Source organism: Orcinus orca, chromosome 1, assembly GCF_937001465.1.
Source record: "Orcinus orca chromosome 1, mOrcOrc1.1, whole genome shotgun sequence".
In the NCBI taxonomy this organism is placed as follows: Eukaryota; Metazoa; Chordata; class Mammalia; order Artiodactyla; family Delphinidae; genus Orcinus; species Orcinus orca.
The window spans coordinates 79,080,079-79,104,086 of NC_064559.1; the positions used below are offsets into that span (position 1 = coordinate 79,080,079).

Sequence of the window (24,008 nt, forward strand, 5' to 3'; positions counted from 1 at the left end):
GCCTGATGACATAGATTTCATTGCTGAGTGATATTTCATTGTACGTAAGTACCACAACTTCTTTATCCATTTTTCGCTTTCTGTGATATTGAACTTGTACCGTAAACGAGGTTCTTGTAAACAGAGCCGGCCCAAACTTTGGGGTGGCTGTGTCTTTTTGATTTTAATTTCCCTAAGCTATAGGACCATAAGTGGAAGTGCCCTAGGCTCTGTTGCTTTGTTTTTTAGATGTTTCAGGAAACACCATACACTTCTCCAGAGTGGCTGTTGGCAATTTACATCCCGCCCATCAGCATAACAAGGCTCCCAGTTCTCCATAGCCTGTCCTGCCTTTCTGGATTTTACACTTTTTTCAGATGGCCCTTTTGACAGGGGGCAGTGAGACTTCATTGTAGTGCAGATTTCCTTTGCAAGCTTGCTTGGTTGGCCAAAAAGGGCGTATGCGTTTTTTCCTGAATATATTCAGGAAAAAACGCATACGCCCTTTTTGGCCAAGTGCATCATTGTGGACGTTCTGCCTCTTTTCCTATGCTTTACATGCAATTCCAGTCTACCCCCTGAAATCGGTTTCCTGCAATTCTGCCCCGCTTTCAAGTCCTCTTAGCAGCCTTACTTCAATATATTTTTGGACGATAGCTGTCATTTATAACTCTGCAGGTTTGTGAATGACAGTGCCCCTGAGCACCTTTCTTCAACTCGCTTTCTTGTGAGCTGGCCGCAACACCGCAGGATTGCTTCAGGCCCTAGTGTGGTTCCGGCATGGCACGCTGAGCCTTTGGTTAATTCCTCTTCCTGGTGGGAAATGAGAGTTAAATTTGCCTGTCCAGACACCTCCAGCTAGTCTCTCATTGTTTCTCCCTATTCCTGTACATCTTCTGCAGAAATTGCAAACTGGGCCAAACAGGAGGTTAAATGCCCTGACTCTCCAAGTGGGGAGAGTGTTAGTAAAGTGTCTGGAATGTTGCTCCCGAGTACCAGGGGAGGAAAACTGAGACACATTTGAACACGTTTCCCGATCACACGGTGGATAATACTCTGGGTTGCACATGCATGTTTTAGCTGAAGGAAGAATCCCTTAAACCAGGAGAGTTGAGACCCATGGAATGGGTAACATGCAATATGACTTCAAAGGGTCTGCATTTGCTCACCGAACCTCACCAATCCTATCACTGCTGCATTTATGCCGCTGTACACACGCTTGATTCTCTTTCGGAGACATTTAAATACATAGGTTTTAAGATTCTTACTAGTCAGGTATATTCTTAGGCGTTTAATATGGGGTGTTGAGTCCACTTCGTTGAGCAAGGAGTAGCTCTTGTCTATTATATATTTGGCTTATGGAACACTATCTGTGCTAATTTCAATCTCTGGTTTTATGCAGCACCCCAATTCACCTTTCCCCTTAAGCAAGCATAAGTTGGTTTTCTACATTTGAGACCCTGTTCTGTTTTGTAATTCAGTTCCTGTGTAGCCAAGTTTACATTCCGTGTAGTAGTGATATCTTATGATGTTTCTTATTCTCTGTGATTTATTTCACTTAGAATCATCGTACCTGAATCCACTCATTATGCTACTACGGGCCTGATGACATAGATTTCATTGCTGAGTGATATTTCATTGTACGTAAGTACCACAACTTCTTTATCCATTTTTCGCTTTCTGTGACATTGAACTTGTACTGTAAACGAGGTTCTTGTAAACAGAGCCGGCCCAAACTTTGGGATGGCTGTGTCTTTTTGATTTTAATTTCCTTAAGCTATAGGACCATAAGTGGAGGTGCCCTAGGCTCTGTTGCTTTGTTTTTTAGATGTTTCAGGAAACACCATACACTTCTCCAGAGTGGCTGTTGGCAATTTACATCCCACCCATCAGCATAACAATGCTCCCAGTTCTCCATGGCCTGTCCTCCCTTACTGGATTTTACACTTTTTTCAGATGGCCCTTTTGACCGGGGGGCAGTGAGACTTCATTGTAGTGCAGATTTCCTTTGCAAGCTTGCTTGGTTGGCCAAAAAGGGCGTATGCGTTTTTTCCTGAATATATTCAGGAAAAAACGCATACGCCCTTTTTGGCCAAGTGCATCATTGTGGACGTTCTGCCTCTTTTCCTATGCTTTACATGCAATTCCAGTCTACCTCCTGAAATCGGTTTCCTGCAATTCTGCCCCGCTTTCAAGTCCTCTTGGCAGCCTTACTTCAATATATTTTTGGACGATAGCTGTCATTTATAACTCTGCAGGTTTGTGAATGACAGTGCCCCTGAGCTCCTTTCTTCAACTCGCTTTCTTGTGAGCTGGCCGCAACACCGCAGGATTGCTTCAGTCCCTAGTGTGGTTCCGGCACGGCACGCTGAGCCTTTGGTTAATTCCTCTTCCTGGTGGGAAATGAGAGTTAAATTTGCCCGTCCAGACACCTCCAGCTAGTCTCTCATTGGTTCTCCCTATTCCTGTTCATCTTCCGCAGAAATTGCAAACTGGGCCAAACAGGAGGTTAAAGGCACTGACTCTCCAAGTGGGGAGAGTGTTAGTAAAGCGCCTGCAAAGTTGCACCCAAGTACCAGGGGACGAAAACTGAGACACATTTGAACACGTTTCCCGATCACACGGTGGATCATACTCTGGGTACCACATGCATGTTTTAGCTGAAGGAAGAATCCCTAAAACCTGGAGAGTTGAGACCCATGGAATGGGTACCATGCAATATGACTTCAAAGGGTCTGCATTTGCTCACCAAACCTCACCAATCCTATCACTGCTGCGTTTATGCCGCTGTACACACGCTTGATTCTCTTTCGGAGACATATAAATCCATAGGTTTTAAGATTCTTACTAGTCAGGTATATTCTTAGGCGTTTAGTATAGCGTGTTGAGTCCACTTCGTTGAGCAAGGAGTGGCTCTAGTCTGTTACATATGTGGCTTATGGAATGGTATCTGTGCCAATTTCAATCTCTGGTTTCATGCAGAACCCCAACTCACCATTCCCCTTAAGCAAGCATAAGTTGGTTTTCTACATTTGAAACCCTGTTCTGTTTTGTAATTCAGTTCCTGTGTAGCCAAGTTTACATTCTGTGTAGTAGTGATATCTTATGATGTTCCTTTTTCTGTGTGACTTATTTCACTTAGAATCATCATACGTGCATCCACTCATTATGCTGCTATGGGCCTGATGACATAGATTTCATTGCTGAGTGATACTGCATTGTACGTAAGTACCACAACTTCTTTATGCATTTTTCGCTGTCTGTGATATTGAACTTGTACCGTAAACGAGGTTTTTGTAAACAGAGCCGTCCCAAACTTTAGGATGGCTGTGTCTTTTTGACCTTAATTACCCTAAGCTATAGGACCATAAGTGGAAGTGCCCTAGGCTCTGTTGCTTTGTTTTTAGATGTTTCAGGAAACACCATAGTGTTCTCCATAGTGCGTGTTGGCAATTTACATCCCGCCCATCAGCATAACAAGGCTCCCAATTCTCCACGGCCTGTCCTGCCTTTCTGGATTTTACACTTTTTTCAGATTGACGTTTTGACCAGGGGGAAGTGAGACTTCATTGTAGTGCAGATTTCCTTTGCAAGCTTGCTCTTTGGCCAAAAAGGGCGTAGGCGTTTTTTCCTGAATATATTCAGGAATAAACGCATACACCCTTTTTGGCCAAGTGCATCATTGTGGACGTTCTGCCTCTTTTCCTATGCTTTACATGCAATTCCATTGTACTTCCTGAAATCGGTTTCCTGCAATTCTGCCCCTCTTTCAAGTCCTCTTGGCAGCCTTACTTCAATATATTTTTGGACGATAGCTGTCATTTAGAACTCTGCAGGTTTGTGAATGACAGTGCCCCTGAGCTCCTTTCTTCAACTCGCTTTCTTGTGAGCTGGCCGCAACACCGCAGGATTGCTTCAGGCCCTAGTGTGGTTCCAGCACGGCACGCTGAGCCTTTGGTTAATTCCTCTTCCTGGTGGGAAATGAGAGTTAAATTTGCCCATCCAGACACCTCCAGCTAGTCTCTCATTGGTTCTCCCTATTCCTGTTCATTTCCCGCAGAAATGGCAAACTGGGCCAAACAGGAGGTTAAAGGCACTGACTCTCCAAGTGGGGAGAGTGTTAGTAAAGCGTCTGGAATGTTGCACCCGAGTACCAGGGGACGAAAACTGAGACATATTTGAACACGTTTCCCGATCACACGGTGGATCATACTCTGGGTTCGACATGCATGTTTTAGCTGAAGGAAGAATCCCTTAAACCTGGAGAGTTGAGACCCATGGAATGGGTACCATGCAATATGACTTCAAAGGGTCTGCATTTGCTCACCGAACCTCACCAATCCTATCACTGCTGCGTAAATGCCGCTGTACACACACTTGATTCTCTTTCAGAGACATATAAATCCATAGGTTTTAAGATTCTTACTAGTCAGGTATATTCTTAGGCGTTTAATCTGGGGTGTTGAGTCCACTTCGTTGAGCAAGGAGTAGCTGTTGTCTATTACATATTTGGTTTATGGAACGGTATCTGTGCTAATTTCAATCTCTGGTTTTATGCAGCACCCCAACTCACCTTTCGCCTTAAGCAAGCAAAAGTTCGTTTTCTTCATTTGAGACCCTGTTCTGTTTTGTAATTCAGTTCCTGTGTAGCCAAGTTTACATTCCGTGTAGTAGTGATATCTTATGATGTTTCTTTTTCTGTGTGACTTATTTCACTTACAATCATCGTACCTGAATCCACTCATTATGCTGCTACGGGCCTGATGACATAGATTTCATTGCTGAGTGATATTGCATTGTACGTAAGTACCACAACATCTTTATCCATTTTTCGCTTTCTGTGATATTGAACTTGTACCGTAAATGAGGTTCTTGTAAACAGAGGCATCCCAAACTTTGAGGTGGCTGTGTCTTTTTGATTTTAATTTCCCTAAACTATAGGACCATAATAGGAAGTTCCCTAGGCTCTGTTGCTTTGTTTTTTGGATGTTTCAGGAATCACCATACACTTCTCCAGAGTGGCTGTTGGCAATTTACATCCCGCCCATCAGCATAACAAGGCTCCCAGTTCTCCATGGCCTGCCCTGCCTTTCTGGATTTTACACGTTTTTCAGATGGCCCTTTTGACCGGGGGGCAGTGGGACTACATTGTAGTGCAGATTTCCTTTGCAAGCTTGCTTGGTTGGCCAAAAAGGGCGTATGCGTTTTTTCCTGAATATATTCAGGAAAAAACGCATACGCCCTTTTTGGCCAAGTGCATCATTGTGGACGTTCTGCCTCTTTTCCTATGCTTTACATGCAATTCCAGTCTACCTCCTGAAATCGGTTTCCTGCAATTCTGCCCCGCTTTCAAGTCCTCTTGGCAGCCTTACTTCAATATATTTTTGGACGATAGCTGTCATTTATAACTCTGCAGGTTTGTGAATGACAGTGCCCCTGAGCTCCTTTCTTCAACTCGCTTTCCTGTGAGCTGGCCTCAACACCGCAGGATTGCTTCAGGCCCTACTGTGTTTCCGGAACGGCACGCTGAGCCTTTGATTAATTCCTCTTCCTGGTGGGAAATGAGAGTTAAATTTGCCCGTCCAGACACCTCCAGCTAGTCTCTCATTGGTTCTCCCTATTCCTGTTCATCTTCCGCAGAAATTGCAAACTGGGCAAAACAGGATGTTAAAGGCACTGACTCTCCAACTGGGGAGAGTGTTAGTAAAGCATCTGGAATGTTGCACCCGAGTACCAGGGGACGAAAACTGAGACACTTTTGAACACGTTTCCCGATCACACAGTGGATCATACTCTGGGTTCCACATGCATGTTTTAGCTGAAGGAAGAATCCCTTAAACCTGGAGAGTTGAGACCCATGGAATGGGTACCATGCAATATGACTTCAAAGGGTCTGCATTTGCTCACCGAACCTCACCAATCCTATCACTGCTGCGTTTATGCCGCTGTACACACGCTTGATTCTCTTTCAGAGACATATAAATCCATAGGTTTTAAGATTCTTACTGGTCAGGTATATTCTTAGGCGTTTAATATGGGGTGTTGAGTCCATTTTGTTGAGCAAGGAGTAACTCTTGTCTATTACATATTTGGCTTATGGAACGGTATCTGTGCTAATTTCAATCTCTGGTTTTATGCAGCACCCCAACTCACCTTTCCCCTTAAGCAAGCATAAGTTGGTTTTCTACATTTGAGACCCTGTTCTGTTTTGTAATTCAGTTCCTGTGTAGCCAAGTTTACATTCCGTGTATTAGTGATATCTTATCATGTTTCTTTTTCTGTGTGACTTATTTCACTTATAATCATCATACCTGAATCCACTCATTATGCTGCTACGGGCCTGATGACATAGATTTCATTGCTGAGTGATATTGCATTGTACGTAAGTACCACAACGTCTTTATCCATTGTTCGCTTTCTGTGATATTGTACTTGTACCGTAAACGAGAGTCTTGTAAACAGAGCCGTCCCAAACTTTGGGGTTGCTGTGTCTTTTTTATTTTAATTTCCCTATGCTATAAGACCATAAGTGGAAGTGCCCTAGTCTCTATTGCTTTGTTTTTTCGATGTTTCAGGAAACACCATACACTTCTCCAGAGTGGCTGTTGTCAATTTACATCCCGCCCATCAGCATAACAAGGCTCCCAGTTCTCCATGGCCTGTCCTGCCTTTCTGGATTTTACACTTTTTTCAGATGGCCCTTTTGACCGGGGGGCAGTGAGACTTCATTGTAGTGCAGATATCATTTGCAAGCTTGCTTGGTTGGCCAAAAAGGACGTATGCGTTTTTTCCTGAATATATTCAGGAAAAAACGCATACGCCCTTTTTGGCCAAGTGCATCATTGTGGACGTTCTCCCTCTTTTCCTATGCTTTACATGCAATTCCAGTCTACCTCCTGAAATCGGTTTCCTGCAATTCTGCCCCACTTTCAAGTCCTCTTGGCAGCCTTACTTCAATATATTTTTGGACGATAGCTTTCATTTATAACTGTGCAGGTTTGTGAATGACAGTGCCCCTCAGCTCCTTTCTTCAACTCGTTTCCTTCTGAGCTGGCCGCAACACCGCAGGATTGCTTCAGACGCTAGTGTGGTTCCGGCATGGCACGTTGAGCCTTTGGTTAATTCCTCTTCCTGGTGGGAAATGAGAGTTAAATTTGCCCGTCCAGACACCTCCAGCTAGTCTCTCATGGGTTCTCCCTATTCCTGTTCATTTTCTGCAGAAATTGCAAACTGGGCCAAACAGGAGTTTAAAGGCACTGACTCTCCAAGTGGGGAGAGTGTTAGCAAAGCATATGGAATGTTGCACCCGAGTACCAGGGGATGAAAACTGAGACACATTTGAACATGTTTCCCGATCACATGGTGGATCATACTCTGGGTCCACATGCATGTTTCAGCTGAAGGAAGAATCCCTTAAACCTGGAGAGTTGAGACCCATGGAATGGGTACCATGCAATATGACTTCAAAGGGTCTGCATTTGCTCACCGAACCCCACCAATCCTCTCACTGCTGCATTTATGCTGCTATACACACGCTTGATTCTCTTTCGGAGACATATAAATCCATAGGTTTTAAGATTCTTACTAGTCAGGTATATTCTTAGGTGTTTAATATGGGGTGTTGAGTCCACTTCGTTGAGCAAGGAGTAGCTCTTGTCTATTACATATTTGGCTTATGGAGCGGTATCTGTGCTAATTTCAATCTCTGGTTTTATGCAGCACCCCAACTCACCTTTCCCCGTAAGCAAGCATAAGTTGGTTTTCTACATTTGAGACCCTGTTCTGTTTTGTAATTCAGTTCCTGTGTAGCCACGTTTACATTCCGTGTATTAATGATATCTTATGATATTTCTTTTTCTGTGTGACTTATTTCAGTTAGAATCATCATAACTGAATCCACTCATTATGCTGCTACGGGCCTGATGACATAGATTTCATTGCTGAGTGATATTGCATTGTACGTAAGTACCACAACTTCTTTATCCATTTTTTGCTTTCTGCGATATTGAACTTGTACCGTAAACCAGGTTCTTGTAAACAGAGCCATCCCAAACTTTGGGGTGGCTGTGTCTTTTTGATTTTAATTTCCCTAAGCTATAGGACCATAAGTGGAAGTGCCCTAGGCTCTGTTGCTTTGTTTTTTAGATGTTTCAGGAAACACCATACAGTTCTCCCGAGTGGCTGTTGGCAATTTACATCCCGCCCATCAGCATAACAAGGCTCCCAGTTCTCCATGGCCTGTCCTGCCTTTCTGGATTTTACACTTTTTTCAGATGTGCCTTTATACCGGGGGTAGTGAGACTTCATTGTAGTGCAGATTTCCTTTGCAAGCTTGCTTGGTTGACCAAAAAGGGCATATGCGTTTTTTCCTGAGGAAAAAACGCATACGCCCTTTTTGGCAAGTGCATCATTGTGGACGTTCTGCCTCTTTTCCTATGCTTCACATGCAATTCCAGTCTACCTCCTGAAATCGGTTTCCTGCAATTCTGCCCCGCTTTCAAGTCCTCTTGGCAGCCTTACTTCAATATATTGTTGGACGATAGCTGTCATTTATAACTCTGCAGGTTTGTGAATTACACTGCCCCTGAGCTCCTTTCTTCAACTCACTTTCTTGTGAGCTGGTCGCAACACTGCAGGATTGCTTCAGGCCCTAGTGTGGTTCTGGCATGCCATGCTGAGCCTTTGGTTAATTCCTCTTCCTGGTGGGAAATGAGAGTTAAATTTGCCCGTCCAGACACCTCCAGCTAGTCTCTCATTGGTTCTCCCTATTCCTGTTCATTTTCTGCAGAAATTGCAAACTGGGCCAAACAGGAGGTTAAAGGCACTGACTCTCGAAGTGGGGAGAGTGTTAGTAAAGCGTCTGGAATGTTTCACCGGAGTACCAGGGGACGATAACTGAGACACATTTGAACACGTTTCCCGATCACAATGTGGATCATACTCTGGGTTCCACATGCATGTTTTAGCTGAAGGAAGAATCCCTTAAAGCTGGAGAGTTGAGACCCATGGAATGGGTACCATGCAATATGACTTCAAAGGGTCTGCATTTGCTCACCGAACCTCACCAATCCTATCACTGCTGCGTTTATGCCGCTGTACACACGCTTGATTCTCTTTCGGAGACATATAAATCCATAGGTTTTAAGATTCTTACTAGTCAGGTATATTCTTAGGCGTTTAATATGGGGTGTTTAGTCACTTCGTTCAGCAAGGAGTATCTCTTGTCTATTACATATTTGGCTTATGGAACGGTATCTGTGCTCATTTCAGTCTCTGGTTTCATGCAGCACCCCAACTCACCTTTCCCCTTAAGCAAGCATAAGTTGGTTTTCTACATTTGAGACCCTGTTCTGTTTTGTAATTCAGTTCCTGTGTAGCCAAGTTTACATTCCGTGTAGTAGTGATATCTTATGATGTTTCTTTTTCTGTGTGACTTATTTCACTTAGAATCATCGTACCTGAATCCACTCATTATGCTGCTACGGGCCTGATGACATAGATTTCATTGCTGAGTGATATTGCATTGTACGTAAGTACCACAACGTCTTTATCCATTTTTCGCTTTCTGTGATATTGAAGTTGTACCATAAACGAGGTTCTTGTAAACAGAGCCGGCCCAAACTTTGGTGTGGCTGTGTCTTTTTGATTTTAATTTCCCTAAGCTATAGGACCATAAGTGCAAGTGCCCTAGGCTCTGTTGCTTTGTTTTTTAGATGTTTCAGGAAACACCATACACTTCTCCAGAGTGGCTGTTGGCAATTTACATCCCACCCATCAGCATAACAAGTCTCCCAGTTCTCCATGGCCTGTCCTGCCTTTCTGGATTTTACACTTATTTCAGATGGCCCTTTTGACCTGGGGTCAGTGAGACTTCATTGTAGTGCAGATTTCCTTTGCAAGCTTGCTTGGTTGGCCAATAAGGGCGTATGCGTTTTTTCCTGAATATATTCAGGAAAAACCATACGCCCTTTTTGGCCAAGTGCATCATTGTGGACGTTCTGCCTCTTTTCCTATGCTTTACATGCTATTCCAGTCTACCTCCCGAAATCGGTTTCCTGCAATTCTGCCCGCATTCAAGTCCTCTTGGCAGCCTTACTTCAATAAAATTTTGGACGATAGCTGTCATTTATAACTCTGCAGGTTTGTGAATTACGGTGCCACTGAGCTCCTTTCTACAACTCGCTTTCTTGTGAGCTGGCCGCAACACCGCAGGATTGCTTCAGGCCCTAGTGTGGTTCCGGCATGGCACGCTGAGCCTTTGGTTAATTCCTCTTCCTGGTGGGAAATGAGAGTTAAATTTGCCCATCCAGACACCTCCAGCTAGTCTCGCATTGGTTCTCCCTATTCCTGTTCATTTTCCGCAGAAATTGCAACCTGGGCCAAATAGGATGTTAAAGGCACTGACTCTCCATGTGGGGAGAGTGTTAGTAAAGCGTCTGGAATGTTGCACCCGAGTACCAGGGGACGAAAACTGAGACACATTTGAACACGTTTCCCGATCACATGGTGGATCATACTCTGGATTCCACATGCATGTTTTAGCTGAAGGAAGAATCCCTTAAACCTGGAAAGTTGAGACCCATGGAATGGGTACCATGCAATATGACTTCAAAGGGTCTGCATTTGCTCACCGAACCTCACCAATCCTATCACTGCTGCGTTTATGCCGCTGTACACACTCTTGATTCTCTTTCGGAGACATATAAATCCATAGGTTTTAAGATTCTTACTAGTCAGGTATATTCTTAGGCGTTTAATATTGGGTGTTGAGTCCACTTCGTTGAGCAAGGAGTAGCTCTTGCCTATTACATATTTGGCTTATGGAACGGTATCTGTGCTCATTTCAGTCTCTGGTTTTATGCAGCACCCCAACTCACATTTCCCCTTAAGCAAGCATAAGTTGGTTTTCTACATTTGAGACCCTGTTCTGTTTTGTAATTCAGTTCCTGTGTAGCCAAGTTTACATTCCGTGTAGTAGTGATATCTTATGATGTTTCTTTTTCTGTGTGACTTATTTTACTTAGAATCATTGTACCTGAATCCACTCATGATGCTGCTACGGGCCTGATGACATAGATTTCATTGCTGAGTGATATTGCATTGTAGGTAAGTACCACAACTTCTTTATCCATTTTTCTCTTTCTGTGATATTGAACTTGTCCAGTAAACGAGGTTCTTGTAAACAGAGCCGTCCCAAACTTTGGGGTGGCTGTGTCTTTTTGATTTTAATTTCCCAAAGCTATAGGACCATATGTGGAAGTGCCCTAGGCTCTGTTGCTCTGTTTTTTAGATGTTTCAGGAAACACCATACACTTCTCCCGAGTGGCTGTTGGCAATTTACATCCCGCCCATCAGCATAACAAGGCTCCCAGTTCTCCATGGCCTGTCCTGCCTTTCTGGATTTTACACATTTTTCAGATTGCCCTTTTGACTGGGGGGCAGTGAGACTTCATTGTAGTGCAGATTTCCTTTGCAAGCTTGCTTGGTTGGCCAAAAAGTGCGTATGCGTTTTTTCCTGAGGAAAAAACGCATACGCACTTTTTGGCCCAGTGCATCATTGTGGACGTTCTGCCTCTTTTCCTATGCTTTACATGCAATTCCAGTCTACCTCCTGAAATCGGTTTCCTGCAATTCTGCCCCGCTTTCACGTCCTCTTGGCAGCCTTACTTCAATATATTTCTGGACAATAGCTATCATTTATAACTCTGCAGGTTTGTGAATGACAGTGCCCCTGAGCTCCTTTCTTCAACTCGCTTTCTTGTGAGCTGGCCGCAACACTGCAGGATTGCTTCAGGACCTAGTGTGGTTCCGGCGTGGCACGCTGAGCCTTTGGTTAATTCCTCTTCCTGGTGGGAAATGGGAGTTAAATTTGCCCGTCCATACACCTGCAGCTAGTCTCTCATTTGTTCTCCCTGTTCGTGTTCATTTTCCGCAGAAATTGCAAACTGGCCAAACAGGAGGTTAAAGGCAGTGACTCTCCAAGTGGGCAGAGTGTTACTAAAGCGTCTGGAATGTTGCACCCAAGTACCAGGGGACGAAAACTGAGACACATTTGAACACGTTTCCCGATCACACGGTGGATCATACTCTGGGTTCCACATGCATGTTTTAGCTGAAGGAAGAATCCCTTAAAGCTGGAGAGTTGAGACCCATGGAATGGGTACCATGCAATATGACTACAAAGGGTCTGCATTTGCTCACCGAACCTCACCAATCCTATGACTGCTGCGTTTATGCCGCTGTACACACGCTTGATTCTCTTTCAGAGACATATAAATCCATAGGATTTAAGATTCTTACTAGTCAGGTATATTCTTAGGCGTTTAATATGGGGTTTTGAGTCCACTTCGTTGAGCAAGGAGTAGCTGTTGTCTATTACATATTTGGCTTATGGAATGGTATCTGTGCTAATTTCAATCTCTGGTTTTATGCAGCACCCCAACTCACCTTTCCCCTTAAGCAAGCATACGTTGATTTTCTACATTTGAGACCCTGTTCTGTTTTGTAATTCAGTTCCTGTGTAGCCAAGTTTACATTCCGTGTAGTAGTGATATCTTATGATGTTTCTTTTTCTGTGTGACTTATTTCTCTTAGAATCATCGTACCTGAATCCACTCATTATGCTGCTACGAGCCTGATGACATAGATTTCATTGCTGAATGATATTGCATTGTACGTAAGTACCACAACGTCTTTATCCATTTTTCGCTTTCTGTGATATTGAACTTGTACCGTAAACGAGGTTCTTGTAAAAGGAGCCGGCCTAAACTTTGGGGTGGCTGTGTCTTTTTGATTTTAATTTCCCTAAGCTATAGGACCATAAGTGGAAGTGCCCTAGGCTCTGTTCCTTTGTTTTTTAGATGTTTCAGGAAACACCGTACACTTCTCCAGAGTGGCTGTTGGCAATTTACATCCCGCCCATCAGCATAACAAGGCTCCCAGTTCTCCATGGCCTGTCCTGCCTTTCTGGATTTTACAGTTTTTTCAGATGACCCTTTTGACTGGGGGGCAGTGAGACTTCATTGTAGGGCAGATTTCCTTTGCAAGCTTGCTTGGTTGGCCAAAAACGGCGTATGCGTTTTTCCCTGAATACATTCAGGAAAAAACCATACACACTTTTTGGCCTAGTGCATCATTGTGGACGTTCTGCCTCTTTTCCTATGCTTTACATGCAAATCCAGTCTACCTCCTGAAATCGGTTTCCTGCAATTCTGCCCCACTTTCAAGTCCTCTTGGCAGCCTTACTTCAATATATTTTTGGACGATAGCTGTCATTTATAACTCTGCAGTATTGTGAATGACAGTGACCCTGAGCTCCTTTCTTCAACTCGCTTTCTGTGAGCTGGCCGCAACACCGCAGGATTGCTTCAGGCCCTAGTGTGGTTCCGGCATGGCACACTGAGCCTTTGGTTAGTTCCTCTTCCTGGTGGGAAATGAGAGTTAAATTTGCCCGTCCAGACACCTCCAGCTAGTCTCTCATTGGTTCTCCCTATTCCTGTACATCTTCTGCAGAAATTGCAAACTGGGCCAAACAGGAGGTTAAATGCCCTGACTCTCCAAGTGCGGAGAGTTTTAGTAAAGTGTCTGGAATGTTGCACCCGAGTACCAGGGGAGGAAAACTGAGACACATTTGAACACGTTTCCCGATCACACGGTGGATCATACTCTGGGTTCCACATGCATGTTTTAGCTGAAGGAAGAATCCCTTAATCCTGGAGAGTTGAGACCCATGGAATGGGTACCATGCAATATGACTTCAAAGGGTCTGCATTTGCTCACCGAACCTCACCAATCCTATCACTGCTGCATTTATGCCGCTGTACACACGCTTGATTCTCTTTCGGAAACATTTAAATCCATAGGTTTTAAGATTCTTACTAGTCAGGTATATTCTTAGGCGTTTAATATGGGGTGTTGAGTCCACTTCGTTGAGCAAGGAGTAGCTCTTGTCTATTATATATTTGGCTTATGGAACGGTATCTGTGCTAATTTCAATCTCTGGTTTTATGCAGCACCCCAACTCACCTTTCCCCTTAAGCAAGCATAAGTTGGTTTTCTACATTTGAGACCCTGTTCTGTTTTGTAATTCAGTTCCTGTGTAGCCAAGTTTACATTCCGTGTAGTAGTGATATCTTATGATGTTTCTTATTCTCTGTGATTTATTTCACTTAGAATCATCGTACCTGAATCCACTCATTATGTTGCTACGGGCCTGATGACATAGATTTCATTGCTGAGTGATATTTCATTGTACGTAAGTACCACAACTTCTTTATCCATTTATCGCTTTCTGTGATATTGAACTTGTACCGTAAACGAGGTTCTTGTAAACAGAGCCGGCCCAAACTTTGGGGTAGCTGTGTCTTTTTGATTTTAATTTCCCTAAGCTATAGGACCATAAGTGGAAGTGCCCTAGGCTCTGTTGCTTTGTTTTTTAGATGTTTCAGGAAACACCATACACTTCTCCAGAGTGGCTGTTGGCAATTTACATCCCGCCCATCAGCATAACAAGGCTCCCAGTTCTCCATAGCCTGTCCTGCCTTTCTGGATTTTACACTTTTTTCAGATGGCCCTTTTGACAGGGGACAGTGAGACTTCATTGTAGTGCAGATTTCCTTTGCAAGCTTGCTTGGTTGGCCAAAAAGGGCGTATGCGTTTTTTCCTGAATATATTCAGGAAAAAACGCATACGCCCTTTTTGGCCAAGTGCATCATTGTGGACGTTCTGCCTCTTTTCCTATGCTTTACATGCAATTCCAGTCTACCTCCTGAAATCGGTTTCCTGCAATTCTGCCCCGCTTTCAAGTCCTCTTGGCAGCCTTACTTCAATATATTTTTGGACGATAGCTGTCATTTATAACTCTGCAGGTTTGTGAATGACAGTGCCCCTGAGCTCCTTTCTTCAACTCGCTTTCTTGTGAGCTGGCCGCAACACCGCAGGATTGCTTCAGTCCCTAGTGTGGTTCCGGCACGGCACGCTGAGCCTTTGGTTAATTCCTCTTCCTGGTGGGAAATGAGAGTTAAATTTGCCCGTCCAGACACCTCCAGCTAGTCTCTCATTGGTTCTCCCTATTCCTGTTCATCTTCCGCAGAAATTGCAAACTGGGCCAAACAGGAGGTTAAAGGCACTGACTCTCCAAGTGGGGAGAGTGTTAGTAAAGCGCCTGGAAAGTTGCACCCAAGTACCAGGGGACGGAAACTGAGACACATTTGAACACGTTTCCTGATCACACGGTGGATCATACTCTGGGTTCCACATGCATGTTTTAGCTGAAGGAAGAATCCCTAAAACCTGGAGAGTTGAGACCCATGGAATGGGTACCATGCAATATGACTTCAAATGGTCTGCATTTGCTCACCAAACCTCACCAATCCTATCACTGCTGCGTTTATGCCGCTGTACACACGCTTGATTCTCTTTCGGAGACATATAAATCCATAGGTTTTAAGATTCTTACTAGTCAGGTATATTCTTAGGCGTTTAGTATAGCGTGTTGAGTCCACTTCGTTGAGCAAGGAGTAGCTCTAGTCTGTTACATATGTGGCTTCTGGAATGGTATCTGTGCCAATTTCAATCTCTGGTTTCATGCAGAACCCCAACTCACCATTCCCCTTAAGCAAGCATAAGTTGGTTTTCTACATTTGAAACCCTGTTCTGTTTTGTAATTCAGTTCCTGTGTAGCCAAGTTTACATTCTGTGTAGTAGTGATATCTTATGATGTTCCTTTTTCTGTGTGACTTATTTCACTTAGAATCATCATACGTGCATCCACTCATTATGCTGCTATGGGCCTGATGACATAGATTTCATTGCTGAGTGATACTGCATTGTACGTAAGTACCACAACTTCTTTATGCATTTTTCGCTGTCTGTGATATTGAACTTGTACCGTAAACGAGGTTTTTGTAAACAGAGCCGTCCCAAACTTTAGGATGGCTGTGTCTTTTTGACTTTAATTACCCTAAGCTATAGGACCATAAGTGGAAGTGCCCTAGGCTCTGTTGCTTTGTTTTTAGATGTTTCAGGAAACACCATAGTGTTCTCCATAGTGCGTGTTGGCAATTTACATCCCGCCCATCAGCATAACAAGGCTCCCAGTTCTCCACGGCCTGTCCTGCCTTTCTGGATTTTACACTTTTTTCAGATTGACGTTTTGACCAGGGGGAAGTGAGACTTCATTGTAGTGCAGATTTCCTTTGCAAGCTTGCTCTTTGGCCAAAAAGGGCGTAGGCGTTTTTTCCTGAATATATTCAGGAATAAACGCATACACCCTTTTTGGCCAAGTGCATCATTGTGGACGTTCTGCCTCTTTTCCTATGCTTTATATGCAATTCCATTGTACTTCCTGAAATCGGTTTCCTGCAATTCTGCCCCTCTTTCAAGTCCTCTTGGCAGCCTTACTTCAATATATTTTTGGACGATAGCTGTCATTTAGAACTCTGCAGGTTTGTGAATGACAGTGCCCCTGAGCTCCTTTCTTCAACTCGCTTTCTTGTGAGCTGGCCGCAACACCGCAGGATTGCTTCAGGCCCTAGTGTGGTTCCAGCACGGCACGCTGAGCCTTTGGTTAATTCCTCTTCCTGGTGGGAAATGAGAGTTAAATTTGCCCATCCAGACACCTCCAGCTAGTCTCTCATTGGTTCTCCCTATTCCTGTTCATTTCCCGCAGAAATTGCAAACTGGGCCAAACAGGAGGTTAAAGGCACTGACTCTCCAAGTGGGGAGAGTGTTAGTAAAGCGTCTGGAATGTTGCACCCGAGTACCAGGGGACGAAAACTGAGACATATTTGAACACGTTTCCCGATCACACGGTGGATCATACTCTGGGTTCGACATGCATGTTTTAGCTGAAGGAAGAATCCCTTAAACCTGGAGAGTTGAGACCCATGGAATGGGTACCATGCAATATGACTTCAAAGGGTCTGCATTTGCTCACCGAACCTCACCAATCCTATCACTGCTGCGTAAATGCCGCTGTACACACACTTGATTCTCTTTCAGAGACATATAAATCCATAGGTTTTAAGATTCTTACTAGTCAGGTATATTCTTAGGCGTTTAATCTGGGGTGTTGAGTCCACTTCGTTGAGCAAGGAGTAGCTGTTGTCTATTACATATTTGGTTTATGGAACGGTATCTGTGCTAATTTCAATCTCTGGTTTTATGCAGCACCCCAACTCACCTTTCCCCTTAAGCAAGCAAAAGTTCGTTTTCTTCATTTGAGACCCTGTTCTGTTTTGTAATTCAGTTCCTGTGTAGCCAAGTTTACATTCCGTGTAGTAGTGATATCTTATGATGTTTCTTTTTCTGTGTGACTTATTTCACTTACAATCATCGTACCAGAATCCACGCATTATGCTGCTACGGGCCTGATGACATAGATTTCATTGCTGAGTGATATTGCATTGTACGTAAGTAACACAACATCTTTATCCATTTTTCGCTTTCTGCGATATTGAACTTGTACCATAAACGAGGTTCTTGTAAACAGAGGCATCCCAAACTTTGAGGTGGCTGTGTCTTTTTTATTTTAATTTCCCTAAACTATAGGACCATAATAGGAAGTTCCCTAGGCTCTGTTGCTTTGTTTTTTGGATGTTTCAGGAAACACCATACACTTCTCCAGAGAAGCTGTTGGCAATTTACATCCCGCCCATCAGCATAACAAGGCTCCCAGTTCTCCATAGCCTGCCCTGCCTTTCTGGATTTTACACGTTTTTCAGATGGCCCTTTTGACCGGGGGGCAGTGGGACTACATTGTAGTGCAGATTTCCTTTGCAAGCTTGCTTGGTTGGCCAAAAAGGGCGTATGCGTTTTTTCCTGAATATATTCAGGAAAAAACGCATACGCCCTTTTTGGCCAAGTGCATCATTGTGGACGTTCTGCCTCTTTTCCTATGCTTTACATGCAATTCCAGTCTACCTCCTGAAATCGGTTTCCTGCAATTCTGCCCCGCTTTCAAGTCCTCTTGGCAGCCTTACTTCAATATATTTTTGGACGATAGCTGTCATTTATAACTCTGCAGGTTTGTGAATGACAGTGCCCCTGAGCTCCTTTCTTCAACTCGCTTTCCTGTGAGCTGGCCTCAACACCGCAGGATTGCTTCAGGCCCTACTGTGTTTCCGGAACGGCACGCTGAGCCTTTGATTAATTCCTCTTCCTGGTGGGAAATGAGAGTTAAATTTGCCCGTCCAGACACCTCCAGCTAGTCTCTCATTGGTTCTCCCTATTCCTGTTCATCTTCCGCAAAAATTGCAAACTGGGCCAAACAGGATGTTAAAGGCACTGACTCTCCAACTGGGGAGAGTGTTAGTAAAGCATCTGGAATGTTGCACCCGAGTACCAGGGGACGAAAACTGAGACACTTTTGAACACGTTTCCCGATCACACAGTGGATCATACTCTGGGTTCGACATGCATGTTTTAGCTGAAGGAAGAATCCCTTAAACCTGGAGAGTTGAGACCCATGCAATGGGTACCATGCAATATGACTTCAAAGGGTCTGCATTTGCTCACCGAACCTCACCAATCCTATCACTGCTGCGTTTATGCCGCTGTACACACGCTTGATTCTCTTTCAGAGACATATAAATCCATAGGTTTTAAGATTCTTACTAGTCAGGTATATTCTTAGGCGTTTAATATGGGGTGTTGAGTCCATTTTGTTGAGCAAGGAGTAACTCTTGTCTATTAGATATTTGGCTTATGGAACGGTATCTGTGCTAATTTCAATCTCTGGTTTTATGCAGCACCCCAACTCACCTTTCCCCTTAAGCAAGCATAAGTTGGTTTTCTACATTTGAGACCCTGTTCTGTTTTGTAATTCAGTTCCTGTGTAGCCAAGTTTACATTCCGTGTATTAGTGATATCTTATCATGTTTCTTTTTCTGTGTGACTTATTTCACTTAGAATCATCATACCTGAATCCACTCATTATGCTGCTACGGGCCTGATGACATAGATTTCATTGCTGAGTGATATTGCATTGTACGTAAGTACCACAACGTCTTTATCCATTGTTCGCTTTCTGTGATATTGTACTTGTACCGTAAACGAGAGTCTTGTAAACAGAGCCGTCCCAAACTTTGGGGTTGCTGTGTCTTTTTTATTTTAATTTCCCTATGCTATAAGACCATAAGTGGAAGTGCCCTAGTCTCTATTGCTTTGTTTTTTCGATGTTTCAGGAAACACCATACACTTCTCCAGAGTGGCTGTTGTCAATTTACATCCCGCCCATCAGCATAACAAGGCTCCCAGTTCTCCATGGCCTGTCCTGCCTTTCTGGATTTTACACTTTTTTCAGATGGCCCTTTTGACCGGGGGGCAGTGAGACTTCATTGTAGTGCAGATATCATTTGCAAGCTTGCTTGGTTGGCCAAAAAGGACGTATGCGTTTTTTCCTGAATATATTCAGGAAAAAACGCATACGCCCTTTTTGGCCAAGTGCATCATTGTGGACGTTCTCCCTCTTTTCCTATGCTTTACATGCAATTCCAGTCTACCTCCTGAAATCGGTTTCCTGCAATTCTGCCCTGCTTTCAAGTCCTCTTGGCAGCCTTACTTCAATATATTTTTGGACGATAGCTTTCATTTATAACTGTGCAGGTTTGTGAATGACAGTGCCCCTCAGCTCCTTTCTTCAACTCGTTTCCTTCTGAGCTGGCCGCAACACCGCAGGATTGCTTCAGACGCTAGTGTGGTTCCGGCATGGCACGTTGAGCCTTTGGTTAATTCCTCTTCCTGGTGGGAAATGAGAGTTAAATTTGCCCGTCCAGACACCTCCAGCTAGTCTCTCATGGGTTCTCCCTATTCCTGTTCATTTTCTGCAGAAATTGCAAACTGGGCCAAACAGGAGTTTAAAGGCACTGACTCTCCAAGTGGGGAGAGTGTTAGCAAAGCATATGGAATGTTGCACCCGAGTACCAGGGGATGAAAACTGAGACACATTTGAACATGTTTCCCGATCACATGGTGGATCATACTCTGGGTCCACATGCATGTTTCAGCTGAAGGAAGAATCCCTTAAACCTGGAGAGTTGAGACCCATGGAATGGGTACCATGCAATATGACTTCAAAGGGTCTGCATTTGCTCACCGAACCCCACCAATCCTCTCACTGCTGCATTTATGCTGCTATACACACGCTTGATTCTCTTTCGGAGACATATAAATCCATAGGTTTTAAGATTCTTACTAGTCAGGTATATTCTTAGGTGTTTAATATGGGGTGTTGAGTCCACTTCGTTGAGCAAGGAGTAGCTCTTGTCTATTACATATTTGGCTTATGGAGCGGTATCTGTGCTAATTTCAATCTCTGGTTTTATGCAGCACCCCAACTCACCTTTCCCCGTAAGCAAGCATAAGTTGGTTTTCTACATTTGAGACCCTGTTCTGTTTTGTAATTCAGTTCCTGTGTAGCCACGTTTACATTCCGTGTATTAATGATATCTTATGATGTTTCTTTTTCTGTGTGACTTATTTCAGTTAGAATCATCATAACTGAATCCACTCATTATGCTGCTACGGGCCTGATGACATAGATTTCATTGCTGAGTGATATTGCATTGTACGTAAGTACCACAACTTCTTTATCCATTTTTTGCTTTCTGCGATATTGAACTTGTACCGTAAACCAGGTTCTTGTAAACAGAGCCATCCCAAACTTTGGGGTGGCTGTGTCTTTTTGATTTTAATTTCCCTAAGCTATAGGACCATAAGTGGAAGTGCCCTAGGCTCTGTTGCTTTGTTTTTTAGATGTTTCAGGAAACACCATACAGTTCTCCCGAGTGGCTGTTGGCAATTTACATCCCGCCCATCAGCATAACAAGGCTCCCAGTTCTCCATGGCCTGTCCTGCCTTTCTGGATTTTACACTTTTTACAGATGTGCCTTTATACCGGGGGTAGTGAGACTTCATTGTAGTGCAGATTTCCTTTGCAAGCTTGCTTGGTTGACCAAAAAGGGCATATGCGTTTTTTCCTGAGGAAAAAACGCATACGCCCTTTTTGGCAAGTGCATCATTGTGGACGTTCTGCCTCTTTTCCTATGCTTCACATGCAATTCCAGTCTACCTCCTGAAATCGGTTTCCTGCAATTCTGCCCCGCTTTCAAGTCCTCTTGGCAGCCTTACTTCAATATATTGTTGGACGATAGCTGTCATTTATAACTCTGCAGGTTTGTGAATTACACTGCCCCTGAGCTCCTTTCTTCAACTCACTTTCTTGTGAGCTGGTCGCAACACTGCAGGATTGCTTCAGGCCCTAGTGTGGTTCTGGCATGCCATGCTGAGCCTTTGGTTAATTCCTCTTCCTGGTGGGAAATGAGAGTTAAATTTGCCCGTCCAGACACCTCCAGCTAGTCTCTCATTGGTTCTCCCTATTCCTGTTCATTTTCTGCAGAAATTGCAAACTGGGCCAAACAGGAGGTTAAAGGCACTGACTCTCGAAGTGGGGAGAGTGTTAGTAAAGCGTCTGGAATGTTTCACTGGAGTACCAGGGGACGATAACTGAGACACATTTGAACACGTTTCCCGATCACAATGTGGATCATACTCTGGGTTCCACATGCATGTTTTAGCTGAAGGAAGAATCCCTTAAAGCTGGAGAGTTGAGACCCATGGAATGGGTACCATGCAATATGACTTCAAAGGGTCTGCATTTGCTCACCGAACCTCACCAATCCTATCACTGCTGCGTTTATGCCGCTGTACACACGCTTGATTCTCTTTCGGAGACATATAAATCCATAGGTTTTAAGATTCTTACTAGTCAGGTATATTCTTAGGCGTTTAATATGGGGTGTTTAGTCACTTCGTTCAGCAAGGAGTATCTCTTGTCTATTACATATTTGGCTTATGGAACGGTATCTGTGCTCATTTCAGTCTCTGGTTTCATGCAGCACCCCAACTCACCTTTCCCCTTAAGCAAGCATAAGTTGGTTTTCTACATTTGAGACCCTGTTCTGTTTTGTAATTCAGTTCCTGTGTAGCCAAGTTTACATTCCGTGTAGTAGTGATATCTTATGATGTTTCTTTTTCTGTGTGACTTATTTCACTTAGAATCATCGTACCTGAATCCACTCATTATGCTGCTACGGGCCTGATGACATAGATTTCATTGCTGAGTGATATTGCATTGTACGTAAGTACCACAACGTCTTTATCCATTTTTCGCTTTCTGTGATATTGAAGTTGTACCATAAACGAGGTTCTTGTAAACAGAGCCGGCCCAAACTTTGGTGTGGCTGTGTCTTTTTGATTTTAATTTCCCTAAGCTATAGGACCATAAGTGCAAGTGCCCTAGGCTCTGTTGCTTTGTTTTTTAGATGTTTCAGGAAACACCATACACTTCTCCAGAGTGGCTGTTGGCAATTTACATCCCACCCATCAGCATAACAAGTCTCCCAGTTCTCCATGGCCTGTCCTGCCTTTCTGGATTTTACACTTATTTCAGATGGCCCTTTTGACCTGGGGTCAGTGAGACTTCATTGTAGTGCAGATTTCCTTTGCAAGCTTGCTTGGTTGGCCAATAAGGGCGTATGCGTTTTTTCCTGAATATATTCAGGAAAAACCATACGCCCTTTTTGGCCAAGTGCATCATTGTGGACGTTCTGCCTCTTTTCCTATGCTTTACATGCTATTCCAGTCTACCTCCCGAAATCGGTTTCCTGCAATTCTGCCCGCATTCAAGTCCTCTTGGCAGCCTTACTTCAATAAAATTTTGGACGATAGCTGTCATTTATAACTCTGCAGGTTTGTGAATTACGGTGCCACTGAGCTCCTTTCTACAACTCGCTTTCTTGTGAGCTGGCCGCAACACCGCAGGATTGCTTCAGGCCCTAGTGTGGTTCCGGCATGGCACGCTGAGCCTTTGGTTAATTCCTCTTCCTGGTGGGAAATGAGAGTTAAATTTGCCCATCCAGACACCTCCAGCTAGTCTCGCATTGGTTCTCCCTATTCCTGTTCATTTTCCGCAGAAATTGCAACCTGGGCCAAATAGGATGTTAAAGGCACTGACTCTCTATGTGGGGAGAGTGTTAGTAAAGCGTCTGGAATGTTGCACCCGAGTACCAGGGGACGAAAACTGAGACACATTTGAACACGTTTCCCGATCACATGGTGGATCATACTCTGGATTCCACATGCATGTTTTAGCTGAAGGAAGAATCCCTTAAACCTGGAAAGTTGAGACCCATGGAATGGGTACCATGCAATATGACTTCAAAGGGTCTGCATTTGCTCACCGAACCTCACCAATCCTATCACTGCTGCGTTTATGCCGCTGTACACACTCTTGATTCTCTTTCGGAGACATATAAATCCATAGGTTTTAAGATTCTTACTAGTCAGGTATATTCTTAGGCGTTTAATATTGGGTGTTGAGTCCACTTCGTTGAGCAAGGAGTAGCTCTTGCCTATTACATATTTGGCTTATGGAACGGTATCTGTGCTCATTTCAGTCTCTGGTTTTATGCAGCACCCCAACTCACATTTCCCCTTAAGCAAGCATAAGTTGGTTTTCTACATTTGAGACCCTGTTCTGTTTTGTAATTCAGTTCCTGTGTAGCCAAGTTTACATTCCGTGTAGTAGTGATATCTTATGATGTTTCTTTTTCTGTGTGACTTATTTTACTTAGAATCATTGTACCTGAATCCACTCATGATGCTGCTACGGGCCTGATGACATAGATTTCATTGCTGAGTGATATTGCATTGTAGGTAAGTACCACAACTTCTTTATCCATTTTTCTCTTTCTGTGATATTGAACTTGTCCAGTAAACGAGGTTCTTGTAAACAGAGCCGTCCCAAACTTTGGGGTGGCTGTGTCTTTTTGATTTTAATTTCCCAAAGCTATAGGACCATAAGTGGAAGTGCCCTAGGCTCTGTTGCTTTGTTTTTTAGATGTTTCAGGAAACACCGTAGACTTCTCCAGAGTGGCTGTTGGCAATTTACATCCCGCCCATCAGCATAACAAGGCTCCCAGTTCTCCATGGCCTGTCCTGCCTTTCTGGATTTTACACATTTTTCAGAT

The 24,008-nt window shown here is 43.8% G+C and overlaps 1 long non-coding RNA gene across 2 annotated transcripts in view; it reads left to right on the forward strand.

Annotated features, from left to right (window-relative positions):
* Positions 1-3,140: 3,140 nt before the first annotated feature.
* LOC125965249 (uncharacterized) overlaps positions 3,141-24,008 on the forward strand; it is a 376,884-nt gene continuing 356,016 nt past the window's right edge. The window contains exon 1 of one of the 2 annotated variants that reach the window (XR_007478913.1): positions 3,141-3,207. This is a non-coding gene — a long non-coding RNA (uncharacterized LOC125965249). Of the gene's footprint in view, positions 3,208-15,749; positions 15,817-24,008 lie in introns of those variants that run through there. The other variant, XR_007478914.1, reaches the window with a different exon arrangement.